At 39.4% G+C, this 22,626-nt stretch overlaps 1 long non-coding RNA gene across 2 annotated transcripts; it reads left to right on the top strand.

Annotated features, from left to right (window-relative positions):
- Positions 1–5,106: 5,106 nt before the first annotated feature.
- Positions 5,107–21,738, top strand: LOC114821196 (uncharacterized). Of its 2 annotated transcripts, none has more exons than XR_011575592.1 (4): positions 5,107–5,305; positions 5,515–5,666; positions 7,243–7,296; positions 21,186–21,738. It is a non-coding gene; the product is annotated as an uncharacterized lncRNA (long non-coding RNA). The 2 variants fall into 2 exon arrangements; XR_003768636.2 differs by lacking the exon at positions 21,186–21,738 and adding an exon at positions 10,356–10,822.
- Positions 21,739–22,626: the final 888 nt, after the last annotated feature.

Genomic DNA, 22,626 nt, shown 5'->3' with positions numbered 1-22,626 from the left:
CTTGCCTTGGCTGGAGAAAGATTCGGCTAATGTGGATAGATCCATAACTCCATAGCTGATACTAGCACCACACAATTTGGAGGTACCCACTTATTCCTTCTTGGAGAAGACGACATCTAGTTACTGATTGGTTGAAAACTGTTATTTCTGGATAAGGAGATACAACACTATACAAGAACAGCTTAATTTCCTAGTAACCTCTATGACTCGGAGGAGGAGATGCAGCCTCTGCCGCCTCCCGTCCAGCTCAACAAGATCACTGAAGAAGAATTAAAGCAATAAGAAGTCTCTGCTCATGGCTATCAAGGGTGAGATTTATGACGTGTCCCAGAGCAGTGGAGTTGGTATACCAACATACAGAAGTGGCAAGCATAGAACAAGATAAGATTCCACTTCTAAAAAAGGATGTCTGGAGATGAGAAAAGCCGAGGAGGAAGTGGATTCACAGTCACTGCTCACCCATGCTGTAAACCTGCAAAGCTGAAAGCAAAAGTAGAGAAGAGAATAAAATCTGAGAGATTGGGATTTGACTGAGTAGGACCGCAAGTGGTAGGGGACAAACAGTAAAGAAGAGATTAATGATTAATTGGGCGCACATGCATGACAACAGCCCAAAGATAGAGACAGAGAGAGAGGTGTGGTGGAAAGAGAAAAGGAAAAATAGAAAAAACTCTTTAGCACGCAGTAGGCGCAGTACGTACCAACAACATGCAACTGTCAACCACTCTCATAAAGGAAATCTCGCTGTTGCCGATTTACTTTTCTTATCTTTTGGAGACATCTGTATAACCCCACCAGAGGGTAATCATAAATCAAGAAAGAAGGCAACATGCCAAAAAAAAAAAAGAGCAAAATGTCTGCAAGCCTAGTTCAATGGGCTGGAATGTTATGTGGAGGGCGAAGACCCATATGCCCAAAAGAGCCAGGCCCTATGGCTTTAAACTCCAACCTCCATCCCTCCACTTAAGGTTCAACCTCTATTATCACCAACCAGATGATCAAAAGTACGTCCAGTACTCCAAAATTATTCGGCAGCCTGCCGCTATTATCATCAACCAGGTGATCAAAAATACGTCCAGTACTCCAAAATTATACATGAGCATCACTTATGTCAATCATGCATAATCATTCATGAGCATCACTCATGTTAATCATACATAAACATTCATGAACATCACTCATGTCAACATTCATGAGCATCACTCTTGTCAACATCCATGAGTATCACTTATGTCAATCAACATAAACATTCATAAGCATCACTCATGTCAATCAGCTTCGAAAGCTTCATTTACAGAGCTCTAGCTTTTAGAGCTCCAGCTTCGAAAGCTTCATTTACAGAGCTCCAGATTCAAAGCTTCATTTACAAAAGCTCCAGCTTCAAAGCTTCACCTATAAAAGCTTCAGTGCATGGTATACCAAGACTGCCTCAGAACAACCGCCACTTCGGCCCATACATTGATTGAATTTGAAGTCTCCAACTAACAAACTCTATTGACTGAAGACTTAGGGGACTACACTATGTACCATATGTTGGGTTTCCGCAACTGGGTCTCATGAAAAATACTTGGGGGACTTAACCCATTATTTATGTACTGAGGAGCGAACCCTTATTTTATAAAAGGGACTCCTTCACTTTCATTAGAGAGCACCCATTATTAATGTATTGAGGAGCGAGCCCTTATTCTATAAAAAGAACTCCCTCACCATTATTAGAAAGCCTCACCGCCAGTTGAGCAACCGCCTCGCCGTGAGCATCAACTCTAGCCCATCACTTATGTATTGAGGAACGAACCCTTATTCTATAAAAGGGACTCCCTCACCATCATTAGAAAGCATCGCCGCCTGCTGAGCAACCGCCTCGCTGCAAACATCAACTCTAGCCCATCATTTATGTATCGAGGAGCGAACCCTTATTCTATAAAAGGGACCCCCTCACCTTCAATGCATCAAGCCGAGCCAACCAAGGCAATATAAGCCATAAGCCGAGCAGCCTGGCAACATGTGCTACTTCTAGATGAGCATCATTTCACATTGAGCATCGCCTCATATCGAGTATCAGTTCTAGATGACATCTAGTTACTTCGGCCTACACATGGACTGAATTTCAAGTCTCCAGCCAAAAGACTCTCTTGACTGAAGACTTGGGGGACTACTGTTGGTACCATATTATATTGGGCCTCGTTACTTGGGCTTCCAGACATTGAGCCCATGATCTATGTAAAAGGGGATGAGCCCTTAGTCTATCAAAGGGACTCTTTACCCTCACAATCCACATGCCTCACATCCCCAAACAGAGGCTCTTATATTCAGAGCAAAGCTCTCTCAAACTCTCTCTTTCTCTAGAGGACTCCCTCTCACACTTGTAATCCATACATACAGTTACAGAGAAATACAATCAACATCAGTGTGGACGTAGCCCAAACATTGGGGTGAACCACGATACATCTTGTGTTCTTTACTTTTTTGTAGATTCACGGTCGGATTTAAGTTGTTCCAAGACCCTCCGGTTTTGTGCATCAACAAGACTAGTTTAATCACTTGTATATAAAATAGGAAAAAAATAAATCAATCCAATTGTGTTCTAAACAATATTCATCAAAATTACTGGGAAAATTTAAACTTTGATGCAAAGAGCGAAGCACATTTCTAGCCAACTTAACTAAACTCAAGTGTGCACACTGTGATTCGACAAAGAAAAAATGTTCACATTGTGTTTCCTTTTCCTTGTATTATAACACGTGAAGTATTGCTTGAATAACTTACGCTTAGAAAATCCTCTCTCCTTTATGATAGAATTAGAAAATCACTTGAATAAGAAAACAATATTGTTTGTATTATACTTCACTAACCTTGAAACTACCGAGCACCTGTCAACTTTATACTTTCGAAGACTTACTAAAGAATTCATGGTGAGGTACCTATATATACTAAAACACATGAGTTCCTCTTCAATCAAGAGACCAATAATCACAACATGACACATGTCAACACTATAATAAAGCTCCTAGAGTCCTCCATCGACTGCGGACGAAAGCATGGGACTCTTCTCAGCTATAAAAGAAGATCGTTATCCCACTATTAATCTCTAATGCTATTATTCTACTTAATCAATTATTGGAACTCACTCATGATATTGTACTTAGGGGGTGTAGTCAATTTGGATTTCGAAGAATTTCAAAAAAAACTTTTTTTAAATGGCAGATTTCAAAGGATTTTAATAGACTCTACAATTCTAGATGGATTTTGACAGATTTAGATGGATTTCGATTGTAGATTTGTATGGATTTCTTAGGATTTTTTAGTTGACTTCTACAACATCAAATGAATTTCTTTATCAATGCACAATTTGACAAAAAAAATTAAACATAACATAAACATACATATATTGATATAGAAATACAAACCAATCAAATATGTCTTTCCCCTTCTCATTTGAATTATAATTAAAAAAAATCAACTAACCAAAACAAAGATCATTGACTCATAACTACCTGCAATCAATCATGTAATTAAACTTGAAAATAATAATTTCAACTCACAAAATTAAAATAAGGAATCGAAGCCATTCAAATATTTTGTATAAACCAAAAGCAACATCACAATTGAATTTTAAAATCTAATACAATACACACACACACACACACACACACACACACACACACACACACACACACACACACACACATACACACAAAAGGCAAGTCAAAAAATACATTGTCTATATTCTGGGTTTTGTCCCATCCGTTCTCTGTTAGTTGTTGCTCTTCATATTTTGGATGTTGTCCCATTCAAATAATACGTTGGATTGGAATTGTACATGATAGAATGTCAGTGGGTGCGTTGCTCGGGATGAGGGGTGACGAAAGATTGTTCATCTTCTGCAAAGAGGATTCTTTGGTCTAGAAAAGAAATCCTAGGGGTGAAGGTTGGATTGTTGAAAGCATTTGGTACTTATACACCTTCCCTCAAATGCATCAAAATCCCTCACCCATTAAAATCCTAGCAAATCTTTTATATTCTCACTACACTTAGAATGTGTGGACTTTTTAAAATCCTAAATGACTATCGTTAGATTTGGATGTATTCTTTAAAATCTTCTCAAATCCTAACTTGACTACACCATGATTTCAAAATCTTTTAAAATCTGCTTTCAGAATTATAATTGACTACACCCAGATTTTAAAGTCTATTAAAATCCTATCAAATCCTAATTTGACTACACCCCCCTTAAACCTTTGTATCATGTAAATACATTATCAATGGGAATTCCTCTACCCTCGTGAACGTAGTTCAACTTAAGGTGAACCAGGTACATCATGTGTTTGTTTCCCTACTTCTATCTCTTTACATACTACCCATACTTGATGACCAGCAACCTTGCGAAGGTTATAACTTGACACTTGATATTGTTCGAGAGTTAACCCGGTTTTGTGCATTAATATTTGGTGTTGTTTATGGGAACAACACTGACTCCTGCTCTTACCAGTCAAGCTTACTTCCATCTTTCGTACACTTTCCTACGATCAAGCATCCATCTCCAATATAAGAAGTGAGGGGAGTCACAATGTGACATCCCGTCCCGAGATTTATTGTGTTTTATTCTTAGTATTAGTGAAATTATCAAAATACCCCTAAGATGCCACGTAGGCCTTCCACATGGACTTCAAATTTTCCTTTCACTTTACTATTTTTAATAGTACTCATTTTTACAAACACGTGGCCACAAACGGAACTCAATTCGGAGTTATAATGAACAAGTTATAATCGAAACAGTATAAATTCACGTGAGAGAGGTTGAAACTTTAAAAACCAACCTCGTGTAGTGTGCACCACTGCCTTGTTCTGGCGTGGGAAGCATATACCAGCCTTCAAAGAGGCTTAATGTTGAGGGATGGTGTGCAAGTTGCTTTAAACAAATATTATTTTGGGTTTTAGAAACTCAAAACTAGCTCCATCACACATCACATCATTTTTCTTTCTTTTTGGCCGGTTCCTTCATTTGGCTTTCTCTCCCTCTCTCTCTCTCTCTCTCTCTCTCACTAATTGTATTATTTTTAAAAACTTTCTCTCTCATTCCATCATATTCTTCATCTCTGTAAATAGAGAGGCCGAAAGACCAACGACCTTCACCCTCTATTTCTCTGGCAAACCACCTTCTTCGACCAAATCAAACCCTAGAAAGTGGAACCTTGACCTCTGGGACATGAGAAATTCACCGGCAGCTTTGCATGTGCCATAATAGAACCTTCATGTGCCATACCATTAACATCAAGAGCTTGAGCTCTCTCAAACTCCACCTTAGGTAAGGTTCTAATCTTCAAAATGGTTTTTGTGGGTTATAATCTTGTTCAAACTGTGTTTTTATGTCGAAATTTCAAGGGTTTAGACCCTTTTATGAATCTATGCATGCATGTCTTCCCCCGACGACGAACTCCGGCGAAATGTCGTTGAGTTAGAAGTTAGTGGGTGTTCCTAACACATCAAATCTCTCCCTCTATGTCTTTGTGATAGATTGAGTAGAAGCCATTTGAGCCCTAACCTCTGCATGCACATCTCTATCTCTTTTCCAATTTTCAACGAGGGGTAATGGACAAACTTCGGCAACCTCCGTGATTTTCAGGCCATTTTCCTGCCAAACCACGACGATTTAACCGCCTAGAAAGGTACGAATCTGTTCATCTTGTTCCAGGGTATGATATTCATTTTTGAGTCACCAATTTCGTTATGAATTGACAAAGTTATGGACGTTTAAAGTTTGTCTAATTTTCCGGTGAGTTACCCAGCTGCCAACGGACCAGTCACCTTTTAGGCCATTTTCTGGCCATCTTCGGCCACTTTTTGAACTCCATATAAGTACAATCTTGTTCTACACTTTCCTAGCTTCATTTTGATATATTATGGGCAAAATTTGGTTGCGAAATGGCTCCGAACAGAGCGTTTGAATTCCTCCCCAGATTTTTCGACAAAAATCTACAACAAACCAGAATAAGAAGAAGAAAAGAAAAAGAAAAAAAAAACCTAAGCCCAAACCCAGGCCAAACCTGTAGGCCTTGATTTTAGCCCAGCCCGGCCCATCTCTAAAAAAAAGAAAAGCCCAAACCCGAACTGGCCAAAAACTATAACCCGGATCCGTGGGCCAAATCCAACCTGGATCCCCTTGGAATATTCTGTTAACTCCCAATCAACTTTAATAGAATATTCCTTTTGAGGAGGGAATATTCCGTTAAAGTTCACTATTGACCGTTAGTTGACTTTTTCGAAATTTTCTCGAAAACCCTCCTAGCCTAATTTCAACGTCCTAAGTTCATTTTTGACATCCATTTAGGAAATTCTGAAGGTTTAACATAGTTGACCATCGGGGCATCTCAATTGACTTTATATGGTTGACCGTTGCCTTTTTACAAAATTCGTTGGGGACCCCTTTTAGCGTATTTCGACGCGTTGATTCCAAATCCGCCGTTCTTTTTTCCAAATTTATTCGTTTTAGTTGATTTTTACTGATGGGACCCAATATTATGCTAGGTGTAATTACTATCGAAGACTTCGGTTTTCCTAGCTCGAACGGTTACGACATGCATGTACGTGTGAGTGGGTCTTTTTGTTTATATATATATATATATATGTATATGTGTGTATATGTGATTTTTCCCAACAATTGCTTCTATATATTATGATGTGACATGTCATTTTTAGCTTTACAAATAGACTTTTCGTACACTTTATATTTTTTTAATATTATTTGTGAGCATAAACTTGTGGCATGACATCCTTGTGTTTTATCTGCTCATTATTCCATGTTTGCACGGTGTCTCTTAGTTATTTGTACTGTCCTGGGCCAAGGACTAGCTTCATATGTAGTTCACATGCACCATTTACTATCCTTTTGTGTGATGTTTTGGACTCGTTTGTGATGCGACTAGCACATCTCACGTGATGTAGTACTAGAGTGTAAAACCTACACCCAGTCTGTTCCATTGATTAAATATCTCTGCAGTGGACTTATGTGCCTACATATATTGATGAGCATTGAATTCTTTTAATAACGGTTTCAGATTTAATGTTGAGATACCTTGTTGTTGTACCCTACATCTTGGACTCACTTATGCTGCAGGGTACCTACTACATACTATTATTATAATATTTTTGGGAAACCATATACTTGTTTTATAGTGAGGGGTTACACTTTTCAAAAAGGTTTTACAAAACTTTATTTGTCACCCTTGTTTTTTGCCACTCCAGGATTTTAGTGGCAGAGGTTTCATGACGATGATGATTGCTGGTAAAAGCTATCATGTAGGTGACTTCTCCTTTCGGTATACATGTCTTTACTCTTCTTTTACTGTAATTTATCTATGCTCTGACATCACTTGTGTGATATGGGTTCAATCCCGTTCACATGCACACTCTAATTTAGTCACTTTTAGGTTTTAATTTATTTACATTTTCCACATCACTACACTATATGGCTTCGTAACTTCCAGGTGTCAGCTAACACATCGCAATTCGAGTGTCTAGGTGGACATTCCGAGTCGAGGTGTGTCACACAACATGCATAACAACACTCTTATTGTGCCAAGCGTAAGGAAACGAAGGAGGAACAAAATAGAGCTGGCCTTCAAGCTAAAGTCAAAGAGTTGGAAGTTCAGAACAACAAAATAACGATCATGGGTGAGATTCTCCAAGAACATTATGAGAAGTTGTTTGAGATTCTCCACGAGGCTAGATAGACTCAATCTCATGAGCTTATCGCCCTCATGACTGTTGATTATCAGTTGGGTACCCACCAACATGAAGAGTCGCATATCCTCGACATGGATGGTCATAATGTGGAATGATCTCCTTACCAAGATGTTGATCAACATGAGCCAGCTACTAACCTAGGAAATAAGCGATAAGCCTTGAAGGGACAAGAGGGTATAGAAGACTTGAGAGACTTCCAACAGACACATCTCAACAGCTAGTATGTTGAATTTGAAAAGGGCATCCAGACTAGGTAATCCCCAAGAGGAATTTTATTCCAGCGAAGCTCAGTTACGGGGAAATGCTTTGGGTTAGTAAATCCAATTAGTCCGATCGGAAACACTCAAGTGCAACACAAGGTTTTGACAAAAGGATTCAAAAAGTGTTTCTGACCTATATGTCGAAAACTATATTTCCAAAGAACTATCATTTAAGATTCACTAGAAAGGACATGCAATCCAATCTGGGAAGGAAAATTCCTTACTATGTTGCAATTTTGAAACCTTTAGCCCAACAACATGAGAGATGTATAAAACGTTTTGCTAACTTATCTCTTGCCAGATATTTTCGATGTAAGTATAGTCACCTCAGTTTCGATAAATGTAGAAAATGAGCTTAGAGTGAAGGGTTCCTCATGGGTTTAATGTTCAATTCCTGGTACCGAAGTTGAGTGGTACTCCGGATATCGCGATGAGAATCTTTTATAGATGCAGAGTTTGGGAGGTAATGTTTTTTCGAGCCAACATTACCAAGAGGTTTTCTAAAACTTTGTCATGAGCCCACAAACTTATTCACATTTTGCTTCTTTGCTTATTTTATTTCTCAAAATTCATTTACTTTGGAAGCATTTATTGGATTGGGAATTCTATATGCCAAAAGATACACAAGAAAGGAAGATTCTCACAGAAATAAATTAAAGAAGATCAAACTAGTACAACAATCTAAAGGAGACAAGCCCTCAGCCCTAGCAAAAGAGAAAATTTAGAGTCAGGACGACGTGTTGGACTGGAATCGTTGATCCTAGAGAGAATACCACTGTCAAGCTAGTGACATGCTACGCCCACCTTGCTGTATTCCAGACATAACACTACATTGTGAGCAAGTCTTCAAATGAAGATTTGCCATCGTTAGCATCCACAAGTAGAAGAAATTAAAAGAGACTGAGGCAGAGAATACTAAAACATCCCATCACCTCGAAGGAATTGAACACTGGTGCAAATTTTGCACAATGTGTCAGCAAAGGAGAAGGTTCGCGATGGGGCATTTTAGTGCAATTTCAAACACTGAAGCCATATGAGTGCTGCATGGGTGAGTGTTTAAATGAAGGGACGTCATCATCACCATCAGCGAGCATCAGATGAAGAAGAAAATGGTGATGAAAGACCCTTCGGTGGATCTTCACACTTCATGCAGATCCTACCTTTCCACGAAGCCCATATAGAGAGCCTTGCGAAGGAATGAATGGTTTAGAACGAGTTGCAAGAAGTGATGAATATTATAGAGCAAGTTGTAGGAAACAAGGAGACATTTATGAGAATGCATAGATTTTTGCTATACGCAACATGATTTTCTGGGATTGAAATTTTCTCTAACAAATAACCAAGAGGAAGATTAGGATTGAAGAGATAATTTAGGGGAAAAACATAAGTCATTGCACAAATAAGGAAGGAATGAAGAAAAATGTGATTTGAGAAGGCTATTTAAAAACAAACTAGGAAAAGATCTTATAGTTAAAGATAAAGAATCGTCATCCTAGATTAGCATGGATGAGAATCAAGACCAATCAATGAGATACGTGATTTCTTTTTCAAGGAGTGTGTGCGCAAAACGGAGGCGTGCATTATGACAGTTAGTTTTAAGAATTACAGGAATCGAGAACAAACCAACTGCCTCCCTTTAATGAGCTAACCAAATTTCAAGAAAGGCATGGTCTCTGGATAACAATCTATCCTCAAGGGAAACAAGTTGCCTCTCAAATGGATAGTTAGGGACAATTGTGGGACCATAATTTTTTGAAGTTGGAGTAAGGCTGATTTGAATACAATTACCTTAGAAGTCTGGTCATAGAGTCACCAGCTCCTGGCAGAGCTGTATTAGATGGAGTAGCAGTGCCACCATCAATCTACTCCGTGGCATTAGGCGAAGTCCTAGCGACTCTGCTAAATGACCATGCTTGTTTAGCAAGACACACGATTTGATCCGGATATGGACACAATCAAATCTTATAAGTCTTGGAGTTCCTATAATCTAGGAATTGACATACGCTGCAACTAATCATAACTCTATGAGAGTGCAATATCTACTTCTAGATATCCTCTACGATTCTCTCGGCTTAGAACGAAGATTCCTAAAAAGGTCTCTCTCCCCACGGTATAAATACACCCATCTAGGGTTAATATGTGGTAACGCAATCTAAATACTTGAATTCTCTTGTCTACTCCTCATTTCTCTATAACTAGCCAAGGCTAACCACTTTATTCCGCTAATTAAGAACTATCACCACACTTTTACTACTTTCTACAGTCTGTCTAACTTAAGCATCGAAGACTTTTTGGCTAACACTACAACAGTGTTAATCTAACTCCATTTATCTCTTTTCTTTGCGTGTGTAGGTTTATGTCAATTTAATCTGAGGTGAAACTTTGCTCCCACAAATGAGTCAATGGGAGATTATGTTGATGCTAAAAAACCGGACGTAGATAAACTAAATAGTGAATGCAAAGATGACGATGGGTCCCGAGGTTGGTAGTGTTAATGGTTCACAAACTACATTTTGTACGAAACATATAAACTATTTCTCTAATAACAGTAAGACCCATAAATAAATAGAGATCTCACCAAGTGATCTACATGTAGTCTACCAAATGCAAGAGAGGATCCTCGTCGGAGCCTATTTGTGAGGATCTTGAGGATTCTGCAATCACATCCCTTCATCGTACATCGTGCGACCAGTTTTCATTAGGTACTGTTTATATTCAATTTTAAATATAAAATATTACAATGATTTCTGACCGTACGATGTACGATGAACGGATGTGATTTGAGGATCCTCGAGATCCTCAGAAAGAGAATCTGGCGAGGATCCTCTCTTTACCAAATGCCATCTATCTAACATTTTTATATCAAAATATGTTCCGCCACTTCTACGATGGAATTTGCCACTTGTAAGGCATGCTAATATGGATCGGCCAGCTACCTCAGGAAAATTACAATAGACAGAGAACTGGAATCTGACTACTGAGTAGACCTGTAAATAGATCGGGTTTACTGGGTTTGAGTCGGTTTCAATCCGACGCGTTAACTTAATGGATCATCCAAACCCAACCTGTTTAGATAACGGATCATCTAAATTCAACCCGTTAATCTAATAAGTTATCCGTTTCACCCGTTAACACTCATTAACAATTTATTTATTTATTTTTTATTTTTTCATTCCAATACGAATCACACATATTTTAATCAAATCACACATATTAATGAACAGTCTGTTTGGGTTAAAACTTGAACTTTGGGCTCAAAAGGGAGTTGGCCCAAAAGAAGGATTAGGAGGAAAAGAGCCCGAAGCTCAGCCAAAGCCCAGAAGGCAGAAAAGGCCTTTTCTCGACTAGGTGCAGATTATTTGAACCACTTGTTCACCTACCTAGAGACCAAGCGGTGTAGACCAGCCAGCTAATCAGCCCAAAAGCACTTTACAGTGGCAGTATAAGTAAAAAGCTGATGAGTCATTGCCCTTCAAGCTGCATTCGGGCAAGATTAAAGCTACAGGAGGCCAAGTCAAACTGTCTATAAAAAAAGAAAGAGAAATCAAAGATGAGGACACTCAAACAAACAAACAAATACAGAAACTCTGCTCAAGCCAAATTTGCCTTCAACAAAGCTGTAGTCAGCCCAAGCCTTCATCCCTTTCGGGATCAACCCTCACCAAAAGCCTTTGTAAAAGCTCTGCTACCTTGTCTAAATCTTGATGTAGTATCGATTTCCTTCTGTAAACTCATCTCCCTATCCCTCTTTCTAAGCTCTCAAGCCCCTTTATAAATCACAAAGATAGGAACTTGCAAGACGACTAGCCTTGCCCGACAAGGTGAAACCTTGTTCGACCCTCTTTGTTTTTGTCTTTTCATTCATAAGTCTAGTAATATGTTGTATACTTCAATTTGTATCCAAGTTAGTTCTAGCAAGTTGATGATTAAAAGACTCATCAGTGCTTGAATCCGATTGGAATCTGTATTCACAGTTTAAATCAAATCTAAGTTCTAAACCCTTGGGCATGTAAGATTGATCATTCAAAAGTCCTTGTCTCAAGGCATAAAAAAGAACCTTATGTGGACTTAACCCATCCACGACAGTCTTTGATAACAAGAAGTCCGAAGTTACTTGGGGCGCAAGTAATTGACCTATTTCCTAGTTTTATTTCTGTTATATTATGATTATCATAGAACGTTTGAGTATAGAAGTAATTCTGATGGGAAGCCTCAAGGCCTACACCTAAGGCCTTACAAAGGCACCTATTTGGATTCATTCTGCTCTTCTGGCTCGGGTAATTAAAAGTATAATAGTCATAACACTTCTGCAATCAATGAAACAAACATTATATGTTCGAGTACTGGGTTAGTTATTGATTGAGAGCCTCAAGGCCTACACCTAAGGCCCCACAAAGGCATATTTTATAACTAAAACAGCCTCTCGGGCATATATACAATTAAAAGTCAACATCTGTTTTACATCTGCCATGCTAAAGATGGCAGTGGCATGCCTGAACACCTAAAACGTTAATCTTGATTGCGATCCTCAAGGCCTACACCTAAGGCCCTACAAAGGCACCTTTCAAAGTTAACCATGTCCTTCTCTTTCAGCCTTGCCCGACAAGCTTTGCCCGACAAGCCCGCCCGTGAGTAGAAGCCCGACAGAAAGCATCAACCGGCATCAACCTCTCGGGGAGCTGTGTGCTCGTTCGCTAGGAAACATCCTTAATGGAAATTCTAGCCACGAACATAGTTTTGGCATGCCCAGTGGGACTTATGTTTCAATCTCGTATGTTAAAAAGAGAACAAAATACGAATCATCTCAACCTTTGTTAAAGATGACAAATCAATTAGGAAATCTTTCTTCTCCATCAAGTTAGGTGGTCCTGGAAAGCCCAACTTCATCTGGAAGAACTGAAGGAAAGGGAACTAATGAAGAATTGCAGGTTACTATGATACAAGTGTTGAAAAGCATGGAAAAAATCTCTTTGGAAACTAAGAAGGAAGTAAGTAGACTGTGTACCTTGACAGGGAATCTACAAAGAAGACTAGATCTGGAGTTTTCTACTCCAAAAGGTGCTCAAGGAAGTGGGATGAGCTAGGTTACCATCAGAAGTGAAACAGTAATTCCCTTATTTCCGTTATTAGAAGAAAAACAAGATAAGGGAAAGGAAAAAGAAGTACCTGAAGGAAGCCAGCCCATGATTGAACCAGTTCTAGAAAAAGAGTTCCTCAGCTTTCCATTATTATCATTTAATAATAGGAAGCAGAATGAACAAGAAAGGACGAGGTATGGGATGCCCATAATAACCGAAGGAGTCAGCGGAAAAGAAGGCTTTGTCACCTTAGATAAACCTCCTCCTTATAGGCCACCTCCTCTGGCTAATAAGGGAGGAGGAGCCAACTGGAGGAAGCCTAAGTCAAAGAAAGAGGCGCGGGCAATGACCGGAGCCCGAATAGCGAGTCTGCCCTTCTCTTCCAGAATAATAATACAGCTACTCAACAACTGAGGGATGAGTTAGCTGAGTTAAGGAGGACGGTGGTTCATAATGTTCAACCACGAGTTCGCCCAGTATTCAGGGTTACCTATCAAAAGCCTTATCCTGAGTACATTGATGAGCAAAACCCGTTTCCTTTCAACTTCAAAATGCCTGCATTCCCAACATTTTTTGGTGAAGATGGTAGTGTGTCCTCCAGAGACCACATTTTCAAATTCTCCAATCATTGTGTGGCATATGAAGACAACCCGAACTACAACTTAAGGTTGTTTGGAAATTCATTGGCGGGACTAGCATCTCAGTGGTATTCTCTATTACCCCCTAACTCTATTGCCAACTAGGGGGATGGAGATGGCCTTCCATGAACAGTTTTACAGAATAGAACCAGAAATGACTATTAATGATCTGGTTGAAGTCAAACAATACGAACATGAGTCTACAGAGGATTTCATGATGAGGTTCAAGAAAACAAGGATGAGATGCCAATTCCCCGTCAACCAAGCTCAGCTCATATCAATCGCCCAAAGGGCTCTGAGGTTACCTTTGAGGAAGAGGTTCTATGATACGCAATTCAATGAGTTGCAAGAATTGGTAATCGCTGCAACAAAGTATAAAAGGCTGCTGCTAGAGGAACAACAAGTGAAGCACACTTCCAAGGCTCTTCCTTTTTATAAAAACAAAGCTGCGATTCATCGTGTAGAGGTAGAAGAAACACGGCCAGAGCATGAAGATGGCCATGATAGGGAGGAAATTGATGTTTGTGCTGCTGAGATGACCACTCCTTTCAAACCATTAATGGTGAAAGGGTTGGTTCAACCCATCAAAGATCAGAAAATTGTGATGAATGATGGAAGGTTTGTTCCTATGAAACCTCCCAAGTACTAGAGTTATTCCTTTGACTTGGCCAAAGCTCATGAGATCTATGAAGAACTGGTGCGGGCAAGAGTAATTTTGCCCGACAGTACTAAAAAGATGCCCAAGCCAAAAGAGCTAAAAGGGAAGAAATATTGCAAGTTACACTATACCTTCAATCATTCCATAGCCAATTGTGTCCAGTTTAGAGATTGGATACAAGACCTTATAGTGAAGGGAAAGCTATTACTGGACAAGCCTCAAGCCAGTATGATAGTTGACACAAACCAGTTCCCGGAGGCCCCTATCAATACGATCAACCTGATTTGGGTAGAGAAGCCAGGGTCATCATTTATTACAAAAGAAGAGGGAGATGGATCCCAAGTTGCCCCAACACCCCCGCTTAAATAATAGTACCATAAGAAGGACCAAGTGATCATGATCAGGTCCCAAATTGGTATTAGTAAAGGAAGCAGAGAAAAACAATAATAAAAAAATAATAAACAAGGGGACATGGAGTTGCCCGAAGAAAATTCAGACAAGAGCCATAAGCAAAGCAAGCAGAGGCAAAACACATGTTCATTCTGCTAAAAGAAGGGTTACAAGTAATCCTAGTCTAATAATTTTACATCTTTACTCAGAGTGATTATTCGGGGATGATAAGTTTGCATAATTACAAAAATCCTACTAGGTTCGGCCAGAATAGTATTGCTATTTGCAAGTTGAGACCTAGTGTACTCTAGCTCCGAGTTTGACTTCTTCACTTCTTCGATTTGATGTTTGAGGGTGCCAAGAAGAGTTGCTTACTCAGCTTTAAGAGCAACAAGTTGTTCCTCCAGTTTTTGGATTTCAGAAGTTACCACTCCGATCATTTCTTTTGTCTGCAAGCCCTCATCCATCAACTGCTCGACCTGTGCAGAAGTACTTAATTCCTTCTCCTTAAAGCATTTTACATGATTGGCTTGTCTAGCAGCTCTCTGATGTTGCTCCCTAAGATCCCTCAAGTTCTTAAAATAAGAGAGAAAAGAATCATGTTGGGCTTTGGATAGCTGATTAGCTTTGAAAAGCTCAATCGTAACCTTTTCTAGGTCACGATGAGCCTTGAGGCTGAATGAAGCTGAGAAGTCCTTCCAAGCCCATTCTTGGAAAGCTTGATGTTGCTCTTGAAAGCCGGAATGTGCTGAAGAATGCTTTGAAGATTTCAGCCTTGTCTCAAGTTGTCCGAATTCTTCAAAAAGTTCGAGCAAGTTAGCAGTAGGTGAAAATGAAGAAGAAGAACGAGGAGGAGTTCTCACTCCAGTTTCTTCTAATGGAGTAGTAACCACTAAGAGGGTAATTTCGGTCTTCTCGGTCTTCTCAAGCCCAGAAAGGGTAATCCCTGTACCTCCAGAAGTTGAAGAAGGCCGAGAAAGCTCCGTCTTACGTACCAAATGCGAGAGAGATTTGCCCGAAGCTTTTCTCAGGGCTTGCTATAAGAATCAAAGAAGACTAGAGTAAGGCAAGAAAAACAGTGAAAAAGTTTAAAGCAGAAAGAAACCATGGGAAAAAACAATATGCCTGAATGGGCCCGGGGGTTTCGAAAGAAAGAATATCAACTTCTGTTTGAGGATGAGAACCACTATCACCAACAGGGGAAGAAAAAGTTATGCCCGAAACTTCACCAATGCCCTAAGAGGCATCCAGGGATTGCAACAATTGTTAATAAAACAGGATATAAGAAGAAACTAGAAAGAAAATACTTCCATACTTGAGTTCGACCCTGAGGAGAAGAAGGAAGCTCATCAGTGATAACTATTAGGCAAGCAAGCACTTGCAAAATAGCTGCCCCTGAGGTCACAGGAATCTCAGGAACTACGGGTTCGTCACGTGTTACCACTGACGGTTGTTGTGGTCTATATATTGGAGAAGGCTGAAGAAAATATAAACATAAGTTAATATGGACACAATGTACAGAAATTCAATGACAGGACAAGTGCTCACCGAATTGCTACCCTCATCCACAAAGTGCAACATGACTCTTGTGGATGGATCAAATTGAGAAGATGGAGTTGCCTCCAGGGTAGAAGGAGAAATTGAAGATTTTGAAGATGATCCTTAACTAGGCAAGAGGGCAGATACCCCGACCTGGATGAAGAGATGAGAAAAGAAAGGATCAGGCATTTGTTCTAGAGACTATAAAGTTATCCAAGATTCAAGATTGAAGGAAATGCACCTTTAAAGGATTAACCCGAGGAGGAGAGATGCTTGTTTCTCGGGCAAATGACAAAGAGGCCTCAGGCGGAAGGATCTTTTCCTCCCTCGCGGTCTAGATCAAATAATCATGTTCATAGTTTAAGGAAGATTATGCAGATAAAAATACAAGCAAAATACCTCAAGCTCTTTGAGGGTGATATTTCGTAAATCCTCAGCCTTTTGATATATTTCAGCTCCTAGTGGATCCTTCCTTGAAGCAATAGTTGGTTTTTTGGATGCTTGAGATCCTGATTTCAAAGAAGATAAGAACAATTAGATAAGGAAGAAGGATGGCAGTTTGATAAAGGAGAACAGGAAACTTACTTAAAGACTTTTGCTTCTTTCTGCCTGTTTCAGAAACTGGAGCAGACGGGACTGAAGGCTTGGAAGTCTGGATGGTTATTGCTTTTTTACTCTTTCTGGTAGGAATTGATCATTTAGGTTTAGGTAGGGATGCAGGTTCAGATCTGAGGTCTCAATCACAACTACTTTCCTTCGTTTAGGTGCTTTAATGTTCGCATCAAGAGTTTCTTCAGCCTCTGAATCTCCAAAAGATTCCAAAACATCTTCGCCTTTTCCGGCTTCTCGTTTTTTAGCCTCTACTGCGGCTCTATGAAGAACTGCTGCATCGGCTGAATCATCCTCGAACTCAATGGGCGCCGTTTCAACATCTACTTGGGCTGCAGGATCAAGCAAAGTAAGATTTAAAAGACTTCAGAAGTGGGACAGAGTTAAGTTAAGAAGAGAAATACCTATCAAAAGTGACCAGTTCTTCTGCTGGATCATTTCCTTCCAGTTCTCAAGTTCGCCTGAACTAGGGTATGACTTAAGGGAAAGTTGACTGAAGAGTAGGTCATGAGTTTTCCGTAAATCTCCTCCATATTTCTTGGTCCATTTGTCTTCCCACCAGGCAGAAAAGAGTGGAGTACATTCAAAATTGAGAACTATGGATTTTCGGGTGACCTGATTCATAACCTCAAGACTACGTCGAGCAGCTCGGAAGGTCGCCTCTGAAGGGGATGGTAATCAGAAGGAAGTACCACAGTGGACAGAATCAAAGAACGGAATGGGAATGGCTTGCATAAAGCCTATATTCCTACTGTAAAAGTTAGGGTGATACACCTCCAACCTTTGATCATATCAGTTGCCCCGAACTCCCCAGGCCATGTCTCTTGGTTGAATACAACTAATGAATTTCTCCTTGCAAAAAAGAAGTGGCATCTTTCACGGGAGCGTCTTGTAAGGCTTGATCAGAGAACCAAGGATATCTCCTCAAAATTGACGCGCCCCATTCCAAGTATGATCGGGTTCTACAAACTTTGAAGAAGAAGAAGAAGCAGGTAAATGTGGAGTGATCTGTAGGAGCAGCTTCAGCTAAGATTCGGGCAGGGGCCATACTTTCTGGGAACTCTAAGTTAGCAGCCCAAAACTCTGGGAAATACCATTGAAGCCATGTTTGGATCATCCATATGGGTCCATTCTGATTGGTTTCAAATGGCTCGCTTTGAGTCATTTCAAAAAGGAAGTGGTAGAGATGAGAAAGAAGGAATAGACCTGTAACAACATCATCAAAGTTGTGGAGAGCTTCTACTAAGGGAATCCATTCAACCTTCACCCCTTTAGACTTATTAGGGAAGACATGCTTGTTGAGCCAGTATAAAAGGAAGTACATGTGTTCTTGATCCTTATCAACATGAGAAGAATCTGCTCCAAAATTCTCCTTGAAAAAAGTTTCGTAACTCTTGAAAGTTGCAGAATTATATTCCAGTGAAAGGAAAGAGGCATAGGAACCTAAGCTTTCAGCAATTGAAGGGGGAACCCAGTCTTGAGTAACATCTACTATCATGTCCGATGCTCTTAGCCCGAAGACTTGGGCCATGTCTAGAACAGTTAGAAACATGGGACCCATGCGAAAGTCAAAGGTATTTGTGCTCGAATTCCAGAAAAGAAGAGAAGTAGCAAGCAGTTCGGGCTTGGGAATAATGGTAGTTTTTTAGAGCATTATTAGTTCGTAGATACCATTATTCATCCATTTCTTCTTAACAGTTGGCTCTAGTTAATCAATCCATTGAGCCCAAGCCGGATCGTTCATTAGAGGAAAGCCTCGACGATATGACGACCATTTAACTGAAGAAATGCCCGACTCAGCCAAGAAAGGATTTGGGGAAAACCAGTTACCCCTGGGCATATTGTTCTCTATCACTATAGGGACACGAGAAATCCATGCAGGACCCAACGATTGTGCCCCATGCGCTTCAAAGAAAAGTTCAGAATACAAACCTGCCTGATGGCGATGCAATCCGTTGAGTAAGCGGTGTAAGGTAGCTATGCCTTCGCCGGATTCGTATGATAGTTAGACCTGGCTGGATCCTGAAGCCATTTAATAAAGTTTGGGAGAGGAACGATAAAGAAGATGACAATAGTAGAAGATATCGGGCAAAGAACAAAGAAGAGTATGAAAGTTTGAGAGAAGTAAGACGTCTAGGAAGGTAGAAATTTTTAAGGAAAGGGGATTTCGTGCTAAGTATGTAGAGGATTCGTGGGTTAATGGAAAGATCGCAAGAAAGTGATAATTATCTTTAGAAAGAGTTCAAATCCCAAGAGAAAGACGGAGGTATACAGGCATGCGGCTATTCAATCAATATTGGCGCCTGGAATTCCAGCCTGAATATTAATTTAAGGGGGCACTGTTTGGGTTAAAACTTGAACTTTGGGCTTAAAAGGGAGTTAGCCCAAAAGAAAGACTAGGAGGAAAGGAGCCCGAAGCTCAGCCAAAGCCCAGAAGGCAGAAAATGCCTTTTCCTAACTAGGTGCAGATCATTTGAACCACTTGTTCACCAACCTAGAGACCAAGTGGTGTAGACCAACCAGCTAATCAGCCCAAAAACACTTTACAGTGGCAGTATAAGTAAAAAGTTGATGAGTCATTTCCCTTCATCTGCATTCGGGCAAGATTAAAATTACAAGAGGCCAAGTCAAACTATCTATAAAAGAAGAAAGAGAAATCAAAGATGAGGACACTCAAACAAACAAACAAATACACAAACTCTGCTCAAGCCAGATTTGCCTTCAACAAAGCTGTAGTCAGCCCAAGCCTTCATCCCTTTCGAGATCAACCCTCACCAAAAGCCTTTGTAAAAGCTCTGCTACCTTGTCTAAATCTTAAAGTAGTATCGATTTCCTTCTGTAAACTCATCTCCCTATCCCTCTTTCTAAGCTCTTAAGCCCCTTTATAAATCACAAAGATAGGAACTTGCAAGACGACCAACCTTGCCCGACCCTCTTTGTTTTTGTCTTTTCATTCATAAGTCTAGTAATATGTTGTATACTTCCATTTGTATCCAAGTTAGTTCTAGCAAGTTAATGATTAAAAGACTCCTCAGTGCTTGAATTCGATTGGAATCTGTATTCACAGTTTAAATCAGATCTAAGTTCTAAACCTTCGGGCATGTAAGATTGATCATTCAAAAGTCCTTATCTCAAGGCATAAAAAAGAACCTTATGTGGACTTAACCCATCTACGACAGTCTTTGATAACAGGAAGTCCAAAGTTACTTGGGGCGCAAGTAATCGACCTATTTCCTAGTTTAATTTCTGTTATATTATGATTATCGTATAACGTTTGAGTATAGAAGTAATTCTGATGGGAAGCCTCAAGGCCTACACTTAAGGTCCTACAAAGGCACCTATTTGGATTCATTCTGCTCTTCGGGCTCGAGTAATTAGAAGTATAATAGTCATAACACTTCTGCAATTAATGAAATAAACATTATATGTTCGAGTACTAGGTTAGTTATTGATTGAGAGCCTCAAGGTCTACACCTAAGGCCCCACAAAGGCACCTTTCATAACTAAAACAGCCTCTCGGGTATATATACAATTAAAACTCAACATCTATTTTACATCTGCCATGCTAAAGATGGCAGTGGCACGCCTGAACACCTAAAACGTTAATCTTGATTGTGAGTCTCAAGGCCTACACCTAAGGCCCTACAAAGGCACCTTTCAAAGTTAACCCTGTCCTTCTCTTTCAACCTTGCCCGACAAGCTTTGCCCGACAAGCCCGCTAGTGAGCAGAAGCCCGACAGAAAGTATCAATCGGCGCCAACCTCTCGGGGAACTGTGTGCTCGTCCACTAGGAAACATCCCCAATGGAAATTCTAGCCACGAACACAGTCTAACATCATACACACACACACACATCAAATTAAAAAATAAAATAAAAAAGCAAAAGAAAAGGATGGGCTGTAACATCATGATCATCGCCATCATCAACTTCGATCATCTATCCAGCATTGGCCATGGCGACCTGGTCAGAAAAATACCAAACCCAACTCCCAGGTTCCCTTTTTCTATTATTTTCATGCTATCCAACATTAGTTGGTAGTATATTCAAATCAAATCCAACCCAAAACCAAAAGCTTCTCTCTTTTTGCATCATTTCATTTTAAATTTCAAAGCTTTCAATTTGTCCATGCTATCAATATCACCATTTTTCTATGTTTCTGTGAGTTTCTGGCAATTGGGTTTCTTTATTTCGTCTCCAAGCTGTCTGCTGTATGAATGTTCCCCTTTGATTCTCATATGTTTTTTTATTTTATTTTATTTTTTTTTGAAGTGGTTGGAGCTTATTGCTTTTAGTGTTAAATTGCTTGAGGACTTCAAAAGATTAGGCGGCTTTCATCAGGAGAGAAGAGAGCGAGAAGGCGCCAGAAGAAGGGCGCGAACCAGAGCGCGGGGCTGCGAGTACGAGTCGGCCAGGTTTTCTTGTTAAATTTTTATTGAAATTACTCAAACGCTCTCATTTAATGAGTGTATCGGATGCTAACGAGTCTCACAGGTCGACCCAAAATAATTCATTATTTAACGGGTGAACCTGTTAACAACTCAAGCCGTTAAGCATCCATTTAAATACTACTTTAAATTGATGGTTCAGATCGAATTAACGAGTCGGGTGTAAAATGCCAGCTCTGCTGCTGAGTTGAACAATGGGAAAGTACGATGTTAAAAAAAGTACAACCTTTTTACTGTCCAACATGTGGAATCACATCATCAGAATCATTAAGGAATCAATTTTGACAATTTTGAGATTTTGCTTTGACAATTGTTAATTGCAATAACATGAAAGTAAATTTCTTTAAACAAACTCTGTGAAATTATTTTTAGGAAAATGTTAGAATACCATATTTTTTTTAATCATATTACAACTCTAATGTGATAAGTGATGTGAACATATCATGCTAATTTTTAAATTTATTTTATTGAATGGCGATTGTGCATCATTTGTTACATAAAATAGTACATTAATATAGTATAAATATGTAGTATTTCTAGCATTACTATTATATTTAATGTCATGATTCTCATTTCCAATTAGGAATGATTATTTACAAATGTTTATGTGCATTATTCTATTAGAATTTTTTTTTTTGTTATAATTACAATATGTTCTAGTTTTTTTTTTTTTTAAAATGTAAAATAGTCGTTCTGATGTATACATGTCAATTTCAATGGGGTACACAATGGAGTAAAACATAAGTGTTGTAGGCATAATTTACTAAACAGTTATGGAGGCCATTGAGAAAGAGGGGGTACGACAACGAGAGAGAAAATAGAGATGTGTAATTGTGAGGTGTGCTATATTCTACCCCATTGTGCATTTATTTATAGTAGTAGGGAAGGTCAATTATTTACCCTTTTAGGATTACAACTCTTAATAGGTAATCAACTCCTAATAGGAATATAAGAGATATTCTTATATCTACTATGATTTACATAATCACATTCCTAATCTAATAGGAATAAAACACTCCCCCTTGAGTGTGTAAATACTCAAGTAAATGGCGCATCAGGTCTTCAGTGATGAAGCAAGTACAGTTGATGAAGTCATCGGCATAATGAGCGAATGCGAGTCTCAGATCAACGGTAAAGCCCAAGGTGGGATAAAATCCATAGACTAAGGAGAAAAGTGAGCAGTTGCATTAGGTCAAAACTATACATCTTTTGGATGAAAGTAGAAGAGTTCATAAAGGTATGATCAGCCCATGATGGGTGTCTCG

This window comes from Malus domestica, chromosome 14 (assembly GCF_042453785.1).
Source record: "Malus domestica chromosome 14, GDT2T_hap1".
NCBI lineage: Eukaryota > Viridiplantae > Streptophyta > Magnoliopsida > Rosales > Rosaceae > Malus > Malus domestica.
Note: the sequence above shows the minus strand (reverse complement) of the source record. Positions and strands in the feature narration are given on the sequence as shown.